This window comes from Juglans regia, chromosome 13 (assembly GCF_001411555.2).
Source record: "Juglans regia cultivar Chandler chromosome 13, Walnut 2.0, whole genome shotgun sequence".
Taxonomy (NCBI): Eukaryota; Viridiplantae; Streptophyta; class Magnoliopsida; order Fagales; family Juglandaceae; genus Juglans; species Juglans regia.
The window spans coordinates 2,489,863-2,512,310 of NC_049913.1; the positions used below are offsets into that span (position 1 = coordinate 2,489,863).

Sequence of the window (22,448 nt, forward strand, 5' to 3'; positions counted from 1 at the left end):
TTCCTAACAAGTAGGCGTGTGCCAAGTCACGTTACACGTAGGTAGATAATTGCCTGTTCCATGAAAGCCAAAATTAAGTGCATATATAGATTGACATGCATGTCTTGTAGAATACTTCAGCTGTGTATACATCTTGCGTGTGAGATCATTATTTGTCTTAAAAATTTAAATAAATAAAATGAAATATTTAATTAAATGAGATAAAAATATAGAATTACAGTTCGAACTTAGAAAATCTATTCTGATACTATGTAAAATCATCACTTATCATAAAAATTTAAACTAATAAAAAAATATAAATTTAATTATTTATATTTTATTCTTAACATGGTGGTCCACAATTATGCGTGAGTATGTATACTAGAACTTAGCGAATTATCAGCATTCTGAATCCTATATAGATCACATGATAATTTTCAGGTCCTATATATATATACATGACTTGCAGGTTACTGATCTGGCTAATTATACTCCATGGATTTGCTTAATTTGAAGTACGTACGCGTACGTGATCATGTTCTTCCAGCCTTTCTAGTTGTTAGTTTTGGATTCGCCTTGATCATGTTCTTTGATCTTCATAGATAGATCGATCGTTATTCTCAAGCTAGATTAAAAAAATATATATAATGAATATATAACCCTAATAAAAATAAAATAAAATTTGATAAAACTAATATTATATATCGTCGGGTCATAAATTAATCTTCCAGAATTAATTAATATTAATATCCATAATCTCCTTAATGACATAAATTAATATTTACTGACACTTATAATTGATCTCCTGAAATTTCTGATCAGCTCATGATGATCAGACATACTTAATTTGCTCCCGTGTCTGTTAAGTCTGGTCTTAGACACGCTCTAATTAAGCTATATGCATTATGCAGTACGTCTCTCCTGTAAAGATGTCATGGTTATAAATAGACAATAGATGAATTCAATATATAACTCAATAGACAACATTATATATAAATCAACGTTTCAAAATTCTCATGAATTAATATAATATTTAACCTATAATTATATAGAATAAAGCAAAACTTTTACCGTAAGAAAACTGTTTATTTATGACTAGCTATTTCTTGCAAAAATGACTATTTTTTTTTATTGAAATGAGTATGTATTTGTTGCAAATAGTCATTGTCACAAATGTTTGTTTTTCTTATAATGAATTCTCACAGGCGTTAGATATCGATGTATGTATGTAGGGGTGAGCATCGGGCGGTCTGGATCGGAAAAATCGACCGGATCGGCCAATTCAGTCCGGACCAGACCGAACCGGACCGAGATTGGTCCCAGTCCGGTCCGGTCCAAATTTTATAGGACCGAGTTCATTTGGTCTGGTCCACAGTCCAGGAGTTTTTCGGACCGAACCGGACCGGACCGAATGTAAATAAAATATATATTTTATAATTTATATATATAATTAATTATATAATTTTCATCTAACCTAATCTTATCACTAACTAATATATAATTATACTATATTATAATTATAAATTAAGTATAGACTATAGTATACACTAATAAAAAAAAAGTATAGACTATAGTTATACAGTTATACTTATACTAATATTACTAATATATAGCTATACTATAGTCTAATACTTTATACTAATACTATTATATAGTTATACTAATCATGATTCATAATAACTAATCACTATAAGTCTATAACTATATATATTTACTATTTAGTATCAATGTATTAATATATTCTTTAATGTATTACTAATACTATTAAGTATTAAGAGTTATGGTATAAATTATAATATATGTATAATTTATAAATTTATAATAGTATGTATAATTAAATATTTTATGCTTATTTATAATAGTATGTTAAGTATGTATTTTTCTCAATTATGGATGTAATATGTATGGATAATTAAATTATTTATGCTTATTGCTTCATATACAAAATGTTAAAAGTTGTATATGGCTCAAATTCAATGGCTCATTATGCATTAAGTTATTAACATACTTTAAGTTAGTAATAAAGTAATAATTAACATTGTCAATATAATTATAACTAAATTAAATCACTATAGTCTATAACTATAATTATAAATTATAACTAAATCACTATAAGTTTATAAGTCTATTGTCTATATATAGTATTAAATTATTAATATCACTATGAGTCTATGACTAATGACCATATCACTATGAGACTATGATCATATATTATTATATAGTATTAATATCATTATTAAATTATTAATACAGTATATAGTAATAATAGTATTAGTAATAATTTATATCAATGTATTATTATATAATACATAGTATTAATATCACTATATCATTATAATATATATATACACACACTATAAGTCTATATGTAGTAGTAACAGTAACAGTAACACTATAGTCTATAAAAGTATAATATATAGTATTAGTATATATTAATATATCATGAGAGTTATAGGATTATAGCATAATGCATGTATAATGGTATAGTATATCATGAATGCAACTGGAAGAATATCTGTCAGCCCTTAGAAGTTTAGAAATTACCCATTATATGTTACGAATATTAAGTTTTGGATTATAATTTGTAATAACTTTTGTATTATTATTATTATTATTTAGTTTTTCTAGTTTTTTATATAGATTAGTTTTTTCTTATCATTATATTTTTCAAGATCAAGTTTTTTTTTTAGTATTTTTAGCTAAAAAAATGTACAAAATTTGAAGTGAGTAGAAAATAATTGAAATTGGGCAAAAAAAAAAAAAAAAAAAGACTTAGATGGGCTGAATAGCCCATTTGGGACATGTCCAGACCGAATGGACCGACCCTGGACCAGACCGAAATGGACCTGACCAAACAGGTCCTATATATACTCGGTTCGGTCCAGGGTGGAAAATCTTTGGACCAAATAGGTCCGGTCTGGTCCACAAAACCGCCCAAGACCGGACTAGACGGATATCACCCCTATATGTATGTATGTATGTATGTATGTATGTATATAAGAAACTCAATTATTGAGATTAAAGGATGCAATTGAACATACGATGCCCACGGTTCCACCTGATAAAGATGCAGCGATTACATGAGGCGATTTTGTTATACATTATGAGCTGTCAATTATTCTTTGTTCATTTATTATTTCATTCAATTTTGTAATCTATAAATAGCAGCACATAGCTAGTACAGACAAAAAGAAATATTCGATTACAATTCAGTTATTCCATTTTCAGCTTTCTGTTGCCTTCCTCTTCCTCATGCTCTGCTTTCCTATTTTTCATTCTCTGTGCTACTGTTAATATGGTATCAGAGCCATGACAGAAACACCTCCACCCAACAATAAAAATATGTTCTCCAATCCTGAGAACAACCGACACCACCCAGCTAGTCCCTATTACATCCAACCCGGTGAAGGAGCTTCTTCCCCATTGGTTCCTGATCTTCTAACCATTGAAAACTATGTAACTTGGGCAAGGACCATGCACCGTACCTTGAATAATCAAAAACAAATTGGGATTCATTGATGGCAAGATTCTCAAACCTGCCAATGCTTCAGATCCTCTCTATACTGCTTGGGAACGTTGCAATGAAATGGTGATTGCTTGGATTCAACACTCCGTTGGATTTGAACATAGAGCAAGCATCGCTCATGCAAACACTGCTGAGGCTATTTGGAATAATGCTGTTAATATCGATCGTAAAGCCGTATATGCTATGTCGACATACGTACCCGATCGAGTTTCATAATATTCATTGCTTTCGCTGTGCTCCATTGCTTGGAGGCTCATCATGAGGTGAGCTCAGCTGGATATCAATAGCTGAATTGATTATGTAATTTCCGTTGCTAAGAATAACGTTGTGATCAGGAGGATGAGATGTACTTTAATTTGTTAGCTACATTTGTTTCTTGATCATCCTCTGCTCTCATGTAAACCTGAGAATTAACCAACTTTTATATAGCTTGTCTTAGCCGGAGAAAGAATATTCTTTATATTATATTTTTAAAAAAATGCTACATCCACCGAATGTCGTTGGTCCTGATTGGTTCCTGACAAATTTTTTCATTTTTTCTTTTAGTGATTAATGAAGTAATTTTTTAGTGATGTTCTGATTTTTTTTTTAAATGTTTAAGAATATAAAAAAAATGAATGAAAAAAAAAATAAAAAACAAGTTTTATTCTTATCGGGACGGTCTCGTGCTACATCTCGGTGGATGCAAGCACTGCTCTATATTTTAAACACAGGCACTGGTTTAGGCTTCAAGCATGGAAAGCCGACATATACTGACAAACAAGATGACTAGTCCACGAATACCTTCTTCTGTAACTCTTCATTTTCTTTCCGGAAGTGGTTGACCTTCTTATACAGTTCAACGTTTTCTTGATGAACCATATTTCCCTGCAATTGAATCGATGACAGTTAGGGTGATCATGATAAAGTACACATGCATGCAGGAATATCATGGAAACCCAGAGAAAATGATGAAATCCTCTATTTAAACCTTCCGGTTTAGTTCTTTTATTTCTTCAGTGAAGATTTGCTCCTGCAAGAGAACGAAGTATAAACTATTAATTATCATTAGGTGCATGGGATCTGGATTGTATTAATTTGGCTCAAATTTCATGTTCGTATATAGGGATAAGGATTTCATACCTTTTTCAATCGGATACCCTTTAAACTCATTTCCAGCGTGTTCTCCAGATTTTGTAGATCTTTGAGGTTCAAGCCAGAAAGTTCTTGGCCCATTAATTGCCTGCATATATCACACCAATTCAAGTATAGTGTGGCAAGTCATAGAGGCTTTTAGATTTGAACCAAATATATATAGATAATTAATGTTCTTAAGTGGTTGATCTTGTCAGGCTTTTTATAAGGGGAGTTGAAAATTGAACCTGCATAGACACCATGCATGGCATATGTGTCATGTGTGTGCATATTATATATATATATATGTATATATCGATATAATATGGCCCGACTATAATAAGCCACATGCATGCGTGTTACGTACGCATGCACGTAGAATCATCGGCTTTAGTATCTATAATAATTAGTTTCAGACGATTCATTAATTATATAATAAGTTTCAGGCTTAATTACCTGTTGCATTCTTGCACTTACAGCAGTTCTTGCCTCAAGCTTGTTGCCTCCTTTTGCCCAAACTAGGAGGTAGAAAGGATAAAATAAATAAATAAAAGGATGCCATATTATAGTGTGTGTGTATATATATATAACAATATTGCAGGAGTAGTACTGATGCTAGATTGAATTACATGCATGGCTCATATTATAACTAATATTATTAGTACGACATAAGCTTGCAAAATAATCCTTAGACGTACTCGAACTTTGAAGTGATCAGCCTAGTACCCAGGGGGTATCGGAGGAGACACAATTTATAATGAGAAATAATTTGTACAAGCTCTAAATAGACAAATTCTGCACAATCTCTTTGTTAAAAAATAGATTTCCTTCAAAAAGTGTAAAAAAACCTATTATTTATTAGTGGGATCAATATACTTTTTTACAAAAAATTTATATGAGATTTATCTATTTAGAACTTATACATAGTATGCTTACAATGATCATCCATGCATACATACAGTACTAGTACTATTCATGACCCCTCTTCAGTGAGTTGGAACGTCATTAAAGTGCAATTACACATAAGTTGCCATGCATCACAAATAATGTCGATATTAATCCATAGGTGATCAGTCGTCTTAGAGTAAATAAAACAATATTTGCATTTGCATGTCTGATGTCAGCTCTATATTATATTGACGCTAGCTGGAAAACTTGCGGAGAATATGGACCTGTCGTACCTAGTAGCTAGCTAGTGTTTAGAATGTTTACCTTTACTTCCGAAGCAGGATTTATAAGCAGCTGCTGATCATGATGTTCCTCTTTTAGCTTGTTGTATCGTTCAATAACAGATTTCATGCTGAAAAAAGAAAGAAAGAAAAAGATCTTATGATTATTAACTTGACGTACAGTATATATATATATATATATATATATATATTAACTATGCGGCATTACAATTAATCAGCTCGTCATCATGTGTTCTCCTTGGTTTCCATGCATTTCCACTTTCAATTTTAAAACTTTGAGAAATGATAATTAATTAAAGATCACCAACGCCACAAAATCTCAGCCGCCCGTTTAACTTGGAAATAATTGATCATGATAATCGGCAATGAGCTAGCTAGGGTTAACCGTTTTGGCATGAGTACTTTTAATATAAGTGGAAAAAATAACTTGGATATGCTTAATTTTTTATAATTGCATGGAACCTCTTTGAAGTATGGGTGCACGTACAAACTAAAGTGCCAACAATATTGCATTAGTACTACGATCAATCAATTATCACAAATGAGTAGTAATATATGTTTATTAATCATATATATGTTAACATGAACAAAGTAATAAATGAAAAATAAACGATTCTACATGCATGCATGTTCGATCCGTAGGTGCCGCCCGCTTTGACCACCGTCCGTATCTAAACTTGGACGGGGAAAAAATTTGGTTAATATTATGGACGAATATCCATGCATGCATGCATGTTCTAGTGTCACTTGCAGTACACTTCTGACAATAATTCCAAAGTTTCAGTAATTAAGTCAGTGAAGCCTTGACTTGGCATGAGAAAGGCTACATGCATGGAGACAAGGTCACAAGGTCAAGCTAGCCAGCAAGGTAAAAATGCCAAAAATGATCATCTTTTTTAGCTGATCCTAGCTAGAGCCCCATTGATCGGTGCACATCACAATTCATAATCAGTAGTACTGTCTAGTAATTAAGGAATTAGCTAGCTGCAGTACCGAACTCGTTCCTTTCTAATTCCCTTAACCCAATATATCGTGAGAGAGAGGTTTTCTACGCTAGATCTTCACAATCACAGTTCAAACTTTGACTACAAGATCCATATTCAACATAAAGGTGATTTGGATTGGTCAATATATAGTAGTACTAGTACTACTTACGATATGTAACAGAAGAAAAGAGCGAACGCCGGAAATAAAGAAAGCTTTTCACTGTAACATTCCAACGAAAGATGCAGTAAGATCCCTAAAGAAAATTGGCAATTATGCACAAATAAAATCACATAAACACTGTATAATCGTTTTGAAAAAGAGTAAGATTTATTATTAAAAAATTTCTTTTTTTCATGTGGATCTCATGTTTAATTTATTCACTTTTTTCAAAATAATTATATAGCAGTACGTTACATAATTTATGGTTGTAAATATCTTTTCTATTTATGCTAATTGCTATATGAGTAGACTTCTATATCAATGATGTGTTTTGCGTGTCAATAAACAGAATTATAAATAATTATTTTTTTCATTATCTTGATACAAAAGTACTGTGCACCCAACAGTTAACCCTGCAAGGAAAAACAAAATTGGTTTTAAACATGAGTACAAATATGAGATGGGCTGGCGCCGTAACTGATCATGATCTGTAACATGCATGAGATACTTATTAGTAACCCACGCAACGAAGATTAATTACTTAGCTTCTAAATAAATTATCTTCTTATCCAACCGTCTATTTTGTAGAAAATGACATTTGCACATAATTAATTATAATTTCATGAAACAAAAGCTATATAGGTTAAGCTTTGGGGGACCTAAAAAGCTGCATATATATATATATATATATATATATATGTATGTGTGTGTGTGTATGTGTATTAGAGCATTTTCATTGGATTAGTTAAAAGCTAAATCTAATGAATATTTAGTTATTAAAAAGTAAAATATACTCACATTGGATTAGTCAAATTCTAAATATTTAGAATTTAGCTACAGTGATTTTCAAAAGTTTTTTCAAATTTGAAGGTTACTGTACATACATTAAATGCATATTTTATTAATTATTTATCTCTCCCTTTCTTTTTAGAGTTGTACTACACAGAAGCCTCACACCCTGCACACCCACTTAAAAACATGTGATTTTATTTTTTTATCCTCATATTTCATATTGAATTCAATATGAAATATGAGGATAAAAAAGTAAAATCACATGTTTTTAAGTGGGTGTGCAGGGTGTGAGGCTTATGTTTAGAATTTTTCTTCTTTTTATCACATATTTTATCACAATTAATATATTAATTTGACTTAGTGATATATTAATTTAATAAGAACATGATTATTAATTAACATATAATAAAGTAGAATAGTAAAATATGATGAAATTAAATAAATTAATAATTAAAAAATTAAATATTTTTGAAATTATTAGTTATTCATTACCATATAATAATTAAATGTATAATCTAATGTAGAGATTTAATGTGAATAACCAAAATAAAATTTATGTTATATTATTTTATTATTATTTTATGAAAAAATAGCTATTCTAATGTGAAAATTTATGTGAATAGAATAGTCAAAAGTCAAATTTATTTTACATTCATTAAAACTATCCTTTAACTTTGGCTAATCCAATGAGAGTGTTCTTAGGCCAGGCTTAATTCTTTATTATTCGATCTACATGTATATATAATTTTCACCTAGGCCATGCTTCTATAATATATACCATGGCCCCAAAAAATTCTGGCAGAGTCGAATAATGACTGGTGATTAGGCTAGAGAGTTGTTGATCAAGAGGGTCGAAGGATTGAGCTCGTCAGAAAAATGACTGCAGCTCGTGTTTTCCGAATCAAAAGTCAGTAAAACGACAAATGAAGAAGATCAGTACGCAGGAAGGACATACGTTCTCCGGCCTAAATCAACCTTTAAATAGCTATAATATTATATGAACACTACAAGAAAAACTGTCTTTTTTGACGGTTTTAGAATCTCTGTAAATAAACTGCAACGATTTTCAACTCGTCGCACACTTTTAACACCAAACTTCGAAATCCATACTGGACCTCACTTAAGTTGTTTTTTGCAGCGATTTATTCAGTATTAGTGGCGATCCGTGCATTGGAAAATGTTTTAACTTGTTGCGACGCTGTAATTTATGTCGGGCTTACATTGTGGGGCGCCAAAAGCAAAATCGGCCTTTATTTCCCCTCCCCCCCCCAAACACTACATGTCCTTCTCCACTTCGACGAAACCCACTTCACCAAAACGTTCCTTGTGCTTCCACCTGCAATGCTCAATGGTCACTCCTGTTTGCGATAGATAGAATGCCACTTGAAGGCTTCATTGCGTCAACTCCTCCGTTTACCTTAGTTTCCCTTTTTCAAAGTCCCATTTTTCCACACCATTCTCCCCCTAGTTCATGTTTCTCCATGGACAGCCCACCTGCAAATCCACCCAACTAAATACCCTAGTTTGGGCTTCATAGCTTGCTCGTTTGTTTGTACAATAATTTTTTACGTTATCTATCTGTTTCTCATTTTCTTCCTTTCAGTTTAATTTTTGTATATCTATCTTTTGTGTTCGAACAAATTAATTAAAGATATGCATGATCAAAAGACCTACAATTAATACTGGTAGCTAGCTAGCTAGCTAGGCTTTCTAACAAATTCGATCGATCATATATACCTATGCAGTTTATTGGAAGATGCATTTATTTTTCAAAAATTGTCATCGAGCACTAGTAATGAACTTAACAAAGTTAAATTTTAGTCGATGAATAGCTAAGGTGCACAATTAATGCACTGTAATAGACTCAACAAGTATAGCCAAAGATTAATTCACTGGCTAAATTTGAGGCTGGCTAAATATTATTTTGTGACTAAAAAATTCCTTCCCGCTACCTCTACTCCCACGCTACTACTTGCTGGTTCTCTCTCACGCACACAAGCGACGCACATGATACAGAGACATATGTTAGGGAATGCTGCATTTTCTGAAACTCGGTTTGACTATATTCTAACAATACACAATATATATACAATTAGAAAAAGATAGGAAGTCCTGGAAAGCTTGGTGATGTAGCATTTGAATATGTATTAATGTAGTTATTGATTATGCAATTGGGTGAATTTCATGTGCTGACTTTTTTTTTTTCATTTTTATTTTAAGGAAAAAATAGTTTTTGATTATTAACGTTAGAAAATTAATGTGTAATTTTTTAATAACAAATAAATATTCAAATTATAATTAAAATTAAAATAAATGAAAAGTTCAAAATCAATATTTTAATAAAATAGTGATAGAATATTTGTTAAGTCTATTATTTGGTGTTGTTAAAAAGTTACTAGTTAAATTTATAAAAGTGAATTTCTTAATCAAATTTTGGCCAAAGTTTATTGAGGCCACTACTAGTACTGCTCTTAGCTAGCTAGACATGCATGTAGAATAATTTCTTTGGTTTTCCACCTTAAGATCGTCAATATTATAGTGCAATACAGAATATAAAAGTTATTCAACTAATAAAAGTCTCGGAAACACGTACAGCAAATATATATATATATATATATAACAAACACAAACAAAAATGTAAAATTTTGGATGTAGTACTGATCATGATTCCTTTGTGTGTGTGTGAGAGAGAGAGAGTCGAAAAAGTACCTATTGCTCGCATAATCATAGAGCCTGCCGGTGCCGGAGAAGATGATGAGTCCAACTTGTGCATCGCAAAGGATGGAAAGCTCCCTGGCCTTCTTCAGCAACCCATTTCTTCTCTTTGAGAAAGTCACTTGCCTGCTCGTCGAATTGTCAATCCTTTTGATCATGACAATCTTTCCTCTCCCCATTTGTTGTCTCTTTTGGAATTTACTTTCTCACCTAGATCGACAAGCACAGCTACTTTTTGCAAATTAAACTCTTCGGCATAATTTAGATTAAAGATAAGATAAGATAAGATATTTTATAAATATTAATGAGATTTATAAGTTAAAATTTATAAATAATAATAAGATGATCTCTCAATCGTAAAAAAAAAAAAAATAACATATACGGAAAAACCTTTTTCCATCATTTTCAAGCTAGCTAGCAACTTCGAAATAAAAGAACAAATTGAAATTACTTAGAAAGATAATGATCCAAAGATGGGTACTTATATACACTTGTACATACATTGACGCGTGTGTATAAATAAGCATGCAGAGACATGAGAATTAGCAAAGTCATGACATTAATTCGAGGTAGAGCACTGTAAAGCTTACTTGTTTGAGGAATGCTAGATAGGAGACTATAGGGTTGAGATCTTCCCGTTTTGGCCGGTGATTTTTATTTTTATTTGTAGTTTTCTGGGTTGCTAACTCTTCAAGATGTTGGATGGAAATGGAAATCTCAGGGATGTTTCCATCTAAGACAGGTAATGCCTCCTATTTAAGACCTTTCATGGATCGATATCTGCTCACTTAACCAAAGCACCGAACCTACCCTAGCCGCTAAGAACAACCAATTGGGAGTGGTTTTACTTTTCCCCGGCCTACTTCTTGTGTACATGGTGGGATCCACTTGCTAGAGTACGAAGGGAACAAGCTACTCTCGCCCCGCAGCGAATGATCATCTCAGAAAACTTGAGCGAGCGGTTGAGATTGGAGATTGGTTTCATCGTACGCTCGGGGACGGTTCGTGAAAGTCTCCCGGGGGGGGGGGGGGGGGGGAGGTGGGTGGTCTTTGATTAGGGCTACCATGTGAGCCCACATCTATGAGCCAATATATATCCGACCTTTGTCGGACCAACCGGTTCATTAGGTGTTCTTTGTCTTTCTTAGAGCATTCTCATTAGTTTGATCAAATGAAAAAATTATTTAAAATTTAGATAATTTATATAAAAAAACTCTACATTAGATTGGCCATCTTTAAAATAATTTACATTTTTACTACAGTTATTGGCCAAATATAAAGAACCATAATTGGTTCTTCAAATATTAAAATACTAATTTCTCACTCCAAGCAAACAAATTAAATTAATTAAAATATAATTAACATTTAACATTTAGAATATAATTATTATTAATATTTGATAATACTTTTTTAATATTAATTTAATTAAAATATAATTATTATTAACATTTAATAAAACTTTTTTGATATTAATTTAATTAAAATATAATTATTATTAACATTTAATAAAACTTTTTTTAATATTAATTTAATTAGAATGTAATTATTATTAACATTTAATAAAACATTTTTTAATATTAATTTAATTAGAATATAATTATTATTAACATTTAATAATACTTTTTTTAATATTAATTTAACTAGAATATAATTATTATTAACATTTAATTCGTAGAACTATAAAATGTGATAAAAATAAATTTAATTAATTAATTATTAAAATAATAATATTTTAGTATTATATAGAATGTGAATGGCTAATTTAATGTGGGGATTGAATTTAAATGGAATAGGTAAATATAAAAAAATGTGATATTGGCTAAATTTTGAAGATGCATTTATCCAAGTCAATGAGAATGCTCTTACAAGTGTTTAAACTCTTTTTTAAAAAATAAAAATAAAAATAAAAAAGGAAGTTGCAAAATTATACAAATGGGGACCACAACGGAAAGAAAAGGTTACAAAAGAAAAGGTTATAATTTGTGATAGTACTACTAAATTATAATTAATAAGCACTTCAAGATACGCATAATGTTGTTCGATCGATCGTTCTCTGAAAAAAAGTCTCTAGAGCTATAGCTTCATTATATTCTAGCTAGGTTGCATTACATAATTAGCATTTACTTTGCATTCGCATTAATGTTGGGTATTATATAATTTGTCATGTTATTGTTGATATATGCATGGTTGGGGATATTTTAGAGTTTCTAATTAATTGCTAATGTCCAGCAAATTACATAAACAGTCATGAGATCTAGATGCCTGGTAAAGTAGTTATAAGCCGTACGTACGTGCAGGTACTGTAAAATATTAGAAGTGCTAATTATTTAATTAATTATAGGATTCGCATCAATATATATATATATATATATATATATGTTGGATGATATCATTATTATTATCATGATCTTCGTACTCTTGAAATTTAAAGAGTTGTGATCGGCATTAATTCTCAATATATATCTAATATTTGATTCGCTGAGAACAATAAAATTGGGTCGTCATGAGATCAGATCACTGCCCTAATTATTAAACTAATTAGCTAGGGTTAAGGCTCTAAAGTGACATTAAACTCTACAAAGATCAGTGCACGCAAACCACGGATTAGAGGGTCCTAGAAGTCACCGAGAACCCAAGTGCATGCTTGCTGGAAATTACATTCCTGCACATGAGCCTGATCAAGTGTAGTAATGGGCAGCAGCCTTAGTTTCTAGAGATTACTACCCTCCTCAGCGTGCATTTATTTAAATAGATGTGAATTCAATATTTCACAGCAGCGAGAGCTAGAACAATCCCAAAATCCATAGAGAAGGAAATTATATTAAATATTTAACAGATGCATGCAGTAGCTTCTCATGTTCTTTAGTATCCACTTCATGTCCTTGTTATTTATTGGAATTACTTTCATAGAAGATGTAAAAATATTATATTTTCAAATGTTTCATTTGAGAAAATTTTGAGGGTTAAATCAGATAAAACCCACTTTCATGAACTAAAATCAGATAAAACCCCATATTAACTAAAACCAGATAAAATCCACTTTCATGAACTCTCGGATGTATATCACCCAAAATAACATTCGACAAAGCTCCCAAAACCCCAAATCAATTCTAAATTAGTGTTTGAAAATTGATCCAAACCCATCCTTCAACATAAAAAAGTCTCTAATGTAGATAAAACACTGCAATTCGTAACAGATTCACAATCAATTCGTAACAGACTCACAATCAATTATGGAGAATATCTAAAAAAAAGTGAACTTACCTAAACAGTACACAGAAACTCCAAATCTATGAAATCAAAACAAACATAGATGAAGGCAATAGCACTATGCTCAGATGAAATGCTTACAATACATATACCTAAAACAGGAGGGAAAATTTTGAAAAACACAGACCCATTCCTTGAGCAACAGCCCCTCGTCCATGCTCCGGTCGAGATCCCCCACATACGACGATGGAATTGAGAGAGAGAGAGAGAGAGGCGCACACATAGAACAAAAGATAAAGAAAGAAATAGACGGTGGCGATGGCACGGCAGCAGGCACGGCTTAGGAAGGGCGGCAGCAAACTCACAGAGAATAGAGAGAGAGTATCGAACTGGGGGAAAAGAAAAAAATGGGGAGAATGAAAAGAAAGAAGGGGGAATTCGCATAGGATTTTATCATGACATTTTACGGCAGTTAACAATCGTTTCAAATATAGTGAAAACATTATCGTTAAAGACCCATAACATGCTATGTCGAGGCTGTATATGGCAATTCTTTTTTCGGCGACATATTATCGCTGCAAATAGCCTTTTTAGCAGTGATTTTCTCACTCTCCAAAAGAAAAACACAACTACAGTAAAAAATGACTTCTGCTGTCCAATTGTTGCTCGCCGCAATTTTCTTTAGCCACATAAACGGCTTTTTCTTGTAGTGACACCTTTAATCTTAGAAGAAAAAAGAAATAGAATATTGTATGTGGACCATAAAATTAAATTAAAGGTATTGATATAATCATATCGAGATGAATGATTATAAAATGACATATAATACATTAGATGACATCTTTAATCTCGAGAGCGGAAAGATAGCAGGAATAGACTATAAAAAAGAAGATGATGGAATCATGTCAAGAGATGAATGTTTATAAAATAACACATGATAATACATTAAAAGATATCTTTAACCCAAAGTAGGGTAGAGGGAGAGAGTGGACCATAGAAAAAAGAGGTGACGGTCAGATAAAGATGAATGTTTATAAATTAACATGATATAATATATGCAGGTGGCATCTCTAGAAGCCTCAACCTAGCCATGGAATCCTATCATGAGTTCAATATATAATAGAAGGAATACTTACGAAAATACATTAGATAACATCTTTAAGCTCGATTAATTAGAGAATATTGGATGGATAAAATGGATGACGCATGCAAGAAAGATCATGATGTGATCATAAATACTTACAAAATTAATCTAAATTATATTAATATTATACAAAACCATAGTACCTATGATTCAACGTTATGGAAATTACTTAAAAGCCTTTTTCATGTTTCTTAAAACCCAGTTTCGATTCTTTGATCGATCGATATGCATGCAGGTTTGCGTGTGATAAGATTTTCAAATTGGTTTACTCATAATCGACGGTACGTTGGCTATAATCTTCGTATATATAAACACACACACGTACATGTACGTACGTAGTATTCATTTTCAATCCACAGTTATTTTGTTCAGGCCGCGCGTGTAACCCATGATCGCCCCCTATTTTCACATTAATCGGGTATAATCTCTTGTTGAATCTGACTGGAAGTGAATGATCTATTCCTCATTTGAAGCTATTATAATAACTTATATATATTAATTGTTCCTGCAGTAGTGTGAAGTTTTATAGACACGATTCAGTCTAGCTAGTTGATGAATTTGTAATTTGCATCGGACAATATATATATATATATATACCAAATAAATATCCCCCCACCCCCCCAAAAAAAAAGAAAAAGAAAAAATGACATGTACGTAGAATCTGGCACGCATTTATATAAATTAAGATGGGTATAATATTATTAATTTATACGGGAAAGTATTATGGAATCTAGCTAGTACAGTAGAATATCTGGTTTCGATATGTCTGTTTTGGAGCTAAAAGCAGCACCCACTAGCCAACTGACACATCAGCATTACACAAAAAATATCCACGAGAATCACTACGTCAGATTTTTATCTAAAATATCCTAAAACCTATTTTCACTCCAGTAGTTGCACGATTCCCACCCACCAGACACTACGACTGTGCCCCTTTAATATTTTCCACCAGTCGCCACCACCACCCGCTACTAAAACAGCAGAAGCACTAGTTGTGTTTGAAACTGCAGGGTGGACATCTTGTTGTAGCTGGGAGGGCCAGCTAGGTTCAGCAATTAATTCTTTTGTTCCTCTTCCTTCTCCATCTTCATCCTCTCAAACATGACATGTAATTTACAACAGAAAGAAAGAAATGGAAGTGAGAAAATATTTATATTTAAGGCTTATTTGTTAGATCCGACGGTTGGGTGACTAATTAATTCTCTCATGGATAGGAATTCTAGACTGTGAAATTAATTCCTGAGATTAATTTCTAGCAAACAAATCTTGAGCATAAACTCATCTTTTAAGGATTTGACAATTGCCAGGAACAATGACTCAAAAGTGAGGCCAGTCGTAGGAAATATCTCTAAAACATTTCAGCTTTGCTTGGGAACAAACTCGTATTTCCCAACAAGAGCCCCACCAAAGCAACCCCAATGCTAGCAGTCTTACTTTGAAATACGGCACACGAGGCTATTGACAAGACGAAGGAGATGCTGCACAAGGCAAAAAATGAGGCAAAGGAGATGACACACGAGGTAGGAGAAGCAATCCAAGCATATGCCGATGAAGTTCATGGCATCGGCATCGACGGCGTTGAGGGGCGAGGGATTTGATGAGAGAGAGACGAGAGTGAGGGAGGGATGTGGGTTTCGAGGGAGGTGAGTGATGTAGGTTTCGGAATGGGGCGTTTCATTCCTAGTCTAATGGGTGGGCTACGTGGTATAATATTATTGGTAGATGTTCTCAGCCCTTTATTAGAACAACCGGTTAGAAGGTATTCTCAACTTGTGCATTAACGAAGATCATGTTAATGGACGGCCCAATTGTTTGCCGAGTAAATGGAAGAAAAAGCAGCTGATCAAGAGCATGCATGTTTGTGTTAACAAATCGACCATAAACATGTTGATCTATATATATAATTGCAGCATTGAACTTGGAGAAAATGGCACTTTTGATTGTGTCTGCCACACGGTTTACTATTGGGTTTCCGACTTGATCAAATTTGAATAATCAGAGGCTCCCAGCCACAGCTAATTGGATCTTCAGAAATTCATTGCATGCTGATCAGTTTTTTAAAAAGGAAGGATAAAATCTTGCGATTTTTTTTTAATTCTTTTTTTCTTTTTTGTTGAAAGTAAATTGTGGCCTGGGACCAGTACTTTTTGAGTACTGTGATCTGGCTATCTTGATTTTCTTGGCTCAGATGTGTGTGTGTGTGTGTGTGTATATATATATATATATATATATATATATATATATGTATATGCTTAATTGGTCCCGATTGAGCTGCTGTCATTGAGAAGATAAAATTAAGTTATTGATAGATCGAAGAGTTGCATGCATGCATATTATAATTAATGACGCAGGCGGGGAGGGAGGGCGCTGATACTCAACAAAACTCATGTACTATTTAATGTGCATGGATATATGCATCATGCATGCAACAGAACACCATGTACATTGAGCCCCAAATCAATGAATCTTTAATATTAATTAATTATTTGCGTGGTCAGTATTCTTAATCGTGCCTCCTTAATTGCCAACAATTCGATCTCCAGGCCGGAGGGATTATTCTAATTTATGTTTCTAGTAATTATCATCAACAACTACGTACGTACTTTGCATGATTGATATTATATATATATATATATATTTATATGCATGCTGCATGGTTAATTGATACCTGACTTTATATATATTTTAAATTGTTTGGTACATGATAGTCCATCATATATTCTCTTTTTAAAATAGAAGAGTGGACTACAGAAAAAAAAATGTGATAGAATCATTTATGTCCGGTGATTTGGATTCAGAGATGAGTTGAGATGATTTATAAATAGTAGAATAAAAGTTAAATTATTTATTATATTTTGTATGAGAATTTAGAAAAGTTGTTTTGAGATTTGAAAAAGTTGAATTATTTGTTATATTTTGTATGAGAATTTAAGAAAGTTGTAATGATGAGATGAGTTGATGTGAGTTTTGAATTCAAACGAGATCATCTGTGTAATCCTTAATTTTAATAATTACAAGACGAATGGTTATAAAATTTTAATAATTATTCATAAGAGGGTACATTTAATATTGAATCAAGTATAAATTACTATATCAAACCACACTAAAGATGATAGAATCAAGTTAGCATCAATGATTCATGTGAAACAATATCTAATTTCAATATCTATTTTTAAGGTACTAATTTCCCTGAAAAATTGTTAAAAAGTCATTTTCAAAAGCTTATTTTATTTTAAGGTACTATTATTGTTACTGAAAAAAATAAATTCTATTTTACTGACAATTACTGTATTTTGCAAGTTATCAAAAAGTTCTCGATCACCATTTTTTAGAGTAAATACACTTAACACCATTAAAAGGGAAACGTAAGGTAGAGAGGTTAGGCCCCCGTCAATGTCAAGACAAGGTCCAACTAGCGTCATTGGGCCCAAATAGCTGAGACACTCGATGTTTTGAGGACAACAATCTTGGGCTTGTAATTGGATTAGGTTTTATATGGGCCAAGATTTCTTACCCGCGCCGAAACTAGTACAAAGGTCAAGACACAAGCCCATCAGGCTTTTCTCTTTTCTGTTTTTTCTTTTGGTCGAAAAGTACCATTTAACAAAAGAAAATACTATTCTTATTATTTATTTCTATCGTTATTTTTTATTATTATGAATTTTTTTATTTTTTATTTTTTTATTTAATAATTAAATAAATATATTTTAATAATATTATAAATATTTTTATTTTTTAAAAATATTTAAATACTTAAAAAAATACAAAAAAATCCAAAACTACTAGTAGGAAGAGGGGCTTCCAGTGATCAGAGTAGCACCGCCCTTTAACAAATGTCATGATTTTATGTTAATTTATTAATTTATTTTTATATGTTTTTTTATATTTATAGTAGTTATTATGTAATAATTGTGTGAGTATTACGTTGTTATATAAAGATTAGAATAATTATTTTGATTAGAAAAATTATTTTCAATAATAACTATTTATCATATCATATTTTATAAAAAAATTATAAATATAAAATGCGGGAATGGATAGCAAATTATGTATAGCATTATTAAATTATATATTATATATTATGAACAACAATTTAAAGACGTTGAAGTTCCAATTTGCTCAACACTTGATTGCATATAGATGGGATATGATTATCTACGGATTATATACGAAGCTCGTTATAACACCGTAGCAACACTCCGTTATAAATATGATGGATCTGATTTCCAATAGTTTTTGCACGTCAAACGGTGATTAAACCCGAGTGCACGGATGAGTACATAAGGCTTACTGCAGATGATTACTGGCCCTCAGATATTTTCTTCTCTCTCTACGATACCACATTTTATTACTATTTCTTTCCGCATCAATCTCTCTCTCTCTCTAGTCTTTCTCTCTCTCTGCGCGCGCGCAACTTTCATGTCGCTGCATTGGCTTATGCAGTTATGAATTGTATGCAGCGCTTGGTGTATTTCCGTCACTCTGATGTCTTGAAAAGAACGATTGCTATTAACTATGGCGAACAACCTAAGGCGCTTCCGAAGTCGATGAGGTGAGGTAAAGCGGATGCTTTGTTTTTTCATCTTCTTTCCATGATAGTCTCTCTCTATAGCTGTCTTATATTTTGTCAGCATTTAAGAAGGCGTGATAACTCTATAATTCTCTTTTCATTACATTTCCAAATCAAATTTGGGTCAAAATATTTCCTTCGTTGTAAATGCTTCAAAAATAATTTGCATCCCTTGTTTATTCAACCATATGACTAGTTATTTTCCTCCATTGCTTATTTGGATTAGGATGTTGTTATTTTGAGGTGAAGACTCTTTAGAAAATGTTTAATACTTCTTTATTTATAGGGAAACTTAAGTGATTCCTTTGGGTGGTTAATTAGCTTCTAAAATGCACGAGTGAAGATAAAAAACTGGAGACATTGGGGTCTGAAGGTAATAGCATAAATAAGTGCTTGAATAGTTGGCTGACATTGGAGTTCCATTCATAGTCTGTAAGACGAATGGAGAAAGTATTTGAACATGTCAGTTTGGAAATTTCATTTTGTATCTTTTGATCCTTGGGTTTGGAGACAATTTTAGGAAGTGCATCTTTTCATGCAATATCTGTTATCGGATTTTCAAACCTTATTAAACCGTCCACTTGGCCTTTTCAGCAACTTGAGATGACTTAGGGTATAAATCTTTTACATTGTCTTCTTTTAGGTATTGGTGATTTCGTTGCATAGTTTGTTGATTGTGAAACCGCTGAATGGAGATATATTGACATGCCTGTTAACTTCTAAGCTATAGTATAAGGTGTGTCGTGTATCATGTATCGCATAAGGTATTAATTTGCAACTTATTCTATGATTTTCTGAGTAAATATTGATCATTATTTCGGAAGTGTGCTGTTTTCAAGGAGTTCTAGCTTACAGGTGAATAGTGAATATGGGAAAAGTTTTGAGTTGTTCTTTTATGGTTAGTACGAAAAGTTCTGGCTTTTGCTGGCTTGTTTGTGGGGTGTTTTTTTCACCCTCTCAGCTTTAGGCATGGATTTTGATAGATTGAGACTGGGATATATTCTGTGTTTATTGCATTCCAAGTCAGGTGTGAGCATTTGCTTTCTGGCATGGTGATTGCTGTGGGAAGTTTCTTTGAAATTAGTTTCATGTTTTGTTATATTCAAAATTTGCAAAGCTTTGAGCGTTGGAGTTGGTAGTTTCTCTTTTGACTAACGGTTTGTCTTCTTTTCACATGATTAGGCTTGAGTTCTACACGTTATAGCCCTGAAATTTGGATTTAGTTTTTTTATTGTTAAAAAGTTAGGCCTGATCAGGGCTTGGTAGAGAGGAGCATTAGAGACAAACTCAGAGGTTTCATGAATTTCTTGAAATGTTTTGAGGCCTTCTAAGAATAATATAGCTGGTTTGGCCTTTTAAAAGCAATAACAACTAGAACAGAAAGAATGACAAAGTAGAAGGCTGATATCCCTTGGCAAACATGTCCCTTCAAACAAAACTTAAGCTGCAATCTCGATCAAAATTCATTAAAAGAAGAAGAAGAAGTTATATTACAAGTCTCCTTTCACTGACAAAAACTACTACCATTTAATCCCAGCCATTTATGGGAAATTGTAATAAGGCAAAGTGAAGGTGCAAAACACCTTTACTAATGAGCTGCTACAGAAGCTCGTTGAATAAGCTGCTAGGGTATTCATTGTGTGAAGTATAGCACTCATGTGAACAATAACACACTCTTGCTACACTAGCTTGATGGCCATCAAACGAAAACCATCATGTAAAAGCAATGGCAAATGAAAGACTTGAGAGTAAAATTAATAGAAGAAATTATCCACACACTTTGGGCCGCATGGCTTTAGTTTGGAATTCCAAAATGGGTTCCTCCATTTCTAATATGCTCTAGTAATTGATAACCGCACGAGGTGGAATTTGTGCAAGAACTGGAAGTTCTTTTATTTGTGGTTATGTGAAGGTGAAGTAGTTATCAAAATTTTATATAAAAATTCTACCTCTCATTTTCTTTTCATCTTGTTTATAGCTCTTTTTTGTTTGGAATGTTGTGGTGTATTAATTTTCTATAAATCTAGTGGATTGATAAATGCTAGCATTTAGTTCTTACCATCTCAACATTAAAATAGCAATAATAATTGTCTAGAGTGGCTGATGTTGACTATAAGAAAGCTGGAGTTTTTGTGGGCCCATAGTATGCTTTGTTAAGGAAATGAAAAGAACCAAATAAAATCCATGAGTTATTAGTCTATGATGACTTGTATGGTTGCAACCAGAGAAGATTAAAATCTCTGAGATTTACCCTTTTAAGTAAAGATAAGGTTTTAAAAAAGCCCTCAGCATATGAAACAGGGATTATATATATATATATCTATATATATGGACATGGTCATGTCCTTCCTTATTGATTTCAAGACATGTTGGGATGGCTAGTGAATTTGCTAGTGGCATTGTAGGAATGCTCAATTGAATAGTCTGAGATGCTAGCGTTATAGACCCTTTTTTCCATCACATGTATCATGTATCTAGGCTATTTGAAAAGGTATATTTTTTATGGTTTTGGATTCACGGTGTATTCAGAGATAGAAAATAGCTGATATTTCTAAAGCTGATTTTATTTTTATGGAATTACTTCACTGGCTTTCATGAAAAGCATTCATTTTTACACGTCCTCGTAACAATTTTCTTTCTTGTGTTCAGATGGTAAATACAACTGACTAGGCGGAATGGGCCCTAGCATTGACCCATTTGTTTTTCAATGTGGCCGGTTCACCATTTTTGATCCATGGCATTTATCCATTCGTACACATTGTAATGCCCCAAACCCAAAACTATAAACTGACATAGTTCCTTCTATATTTTCAAAACATTCTCCGTGTTTACAACATATATTGTATACATAACCTCCAAAGTATTTACAACTATAATACAATGATCCTCAAAAACCCATTCACAAGTTTGCTTAGAGCCATTAAACTCGAAATAATTACAAATACAGATACTCCAACAAAAACTGTAAAATAACTAAAATATGACCATAAGAAAACTCTTTGTACAACCAAAGCCATCTTCAAGCAACAAAATCATCAAGTCCCAAAACTTCCAACCTCAAGT

The 22,448-nt window shown here is 32.3% G+C and overlaps 1 long non-coding RNA gene and 1 pseudogene across 1 annotated transcript; one reads left to right on the forward strand and one right to left on the reverse strand.

Moving 5' to 3' along the window:
- Nucleotides 1-4,621: 4,621 nt before the first annotated feature.
- LOC108983026 lies at nt 4,622-10,640 on the reverse strand (annotated as a pseudogene).
- An 8,522-nt stretch (nt 10,641-19,162) lies between these two features.
- On the forward strand, nt 19,163-20,188 carry LOC108983027. Its single transcript, XR_004798004.1, has 2 exons — nt 19,163-19,367; nt 19,672-20,188. It is a non-coding gene; the product is annotated as an uncharacterized LOC108983027 (long non-coding RNA).
- The last annotated feature ends 2,260 nt before the right edge of the window (nt 20,189-22,448 follow it).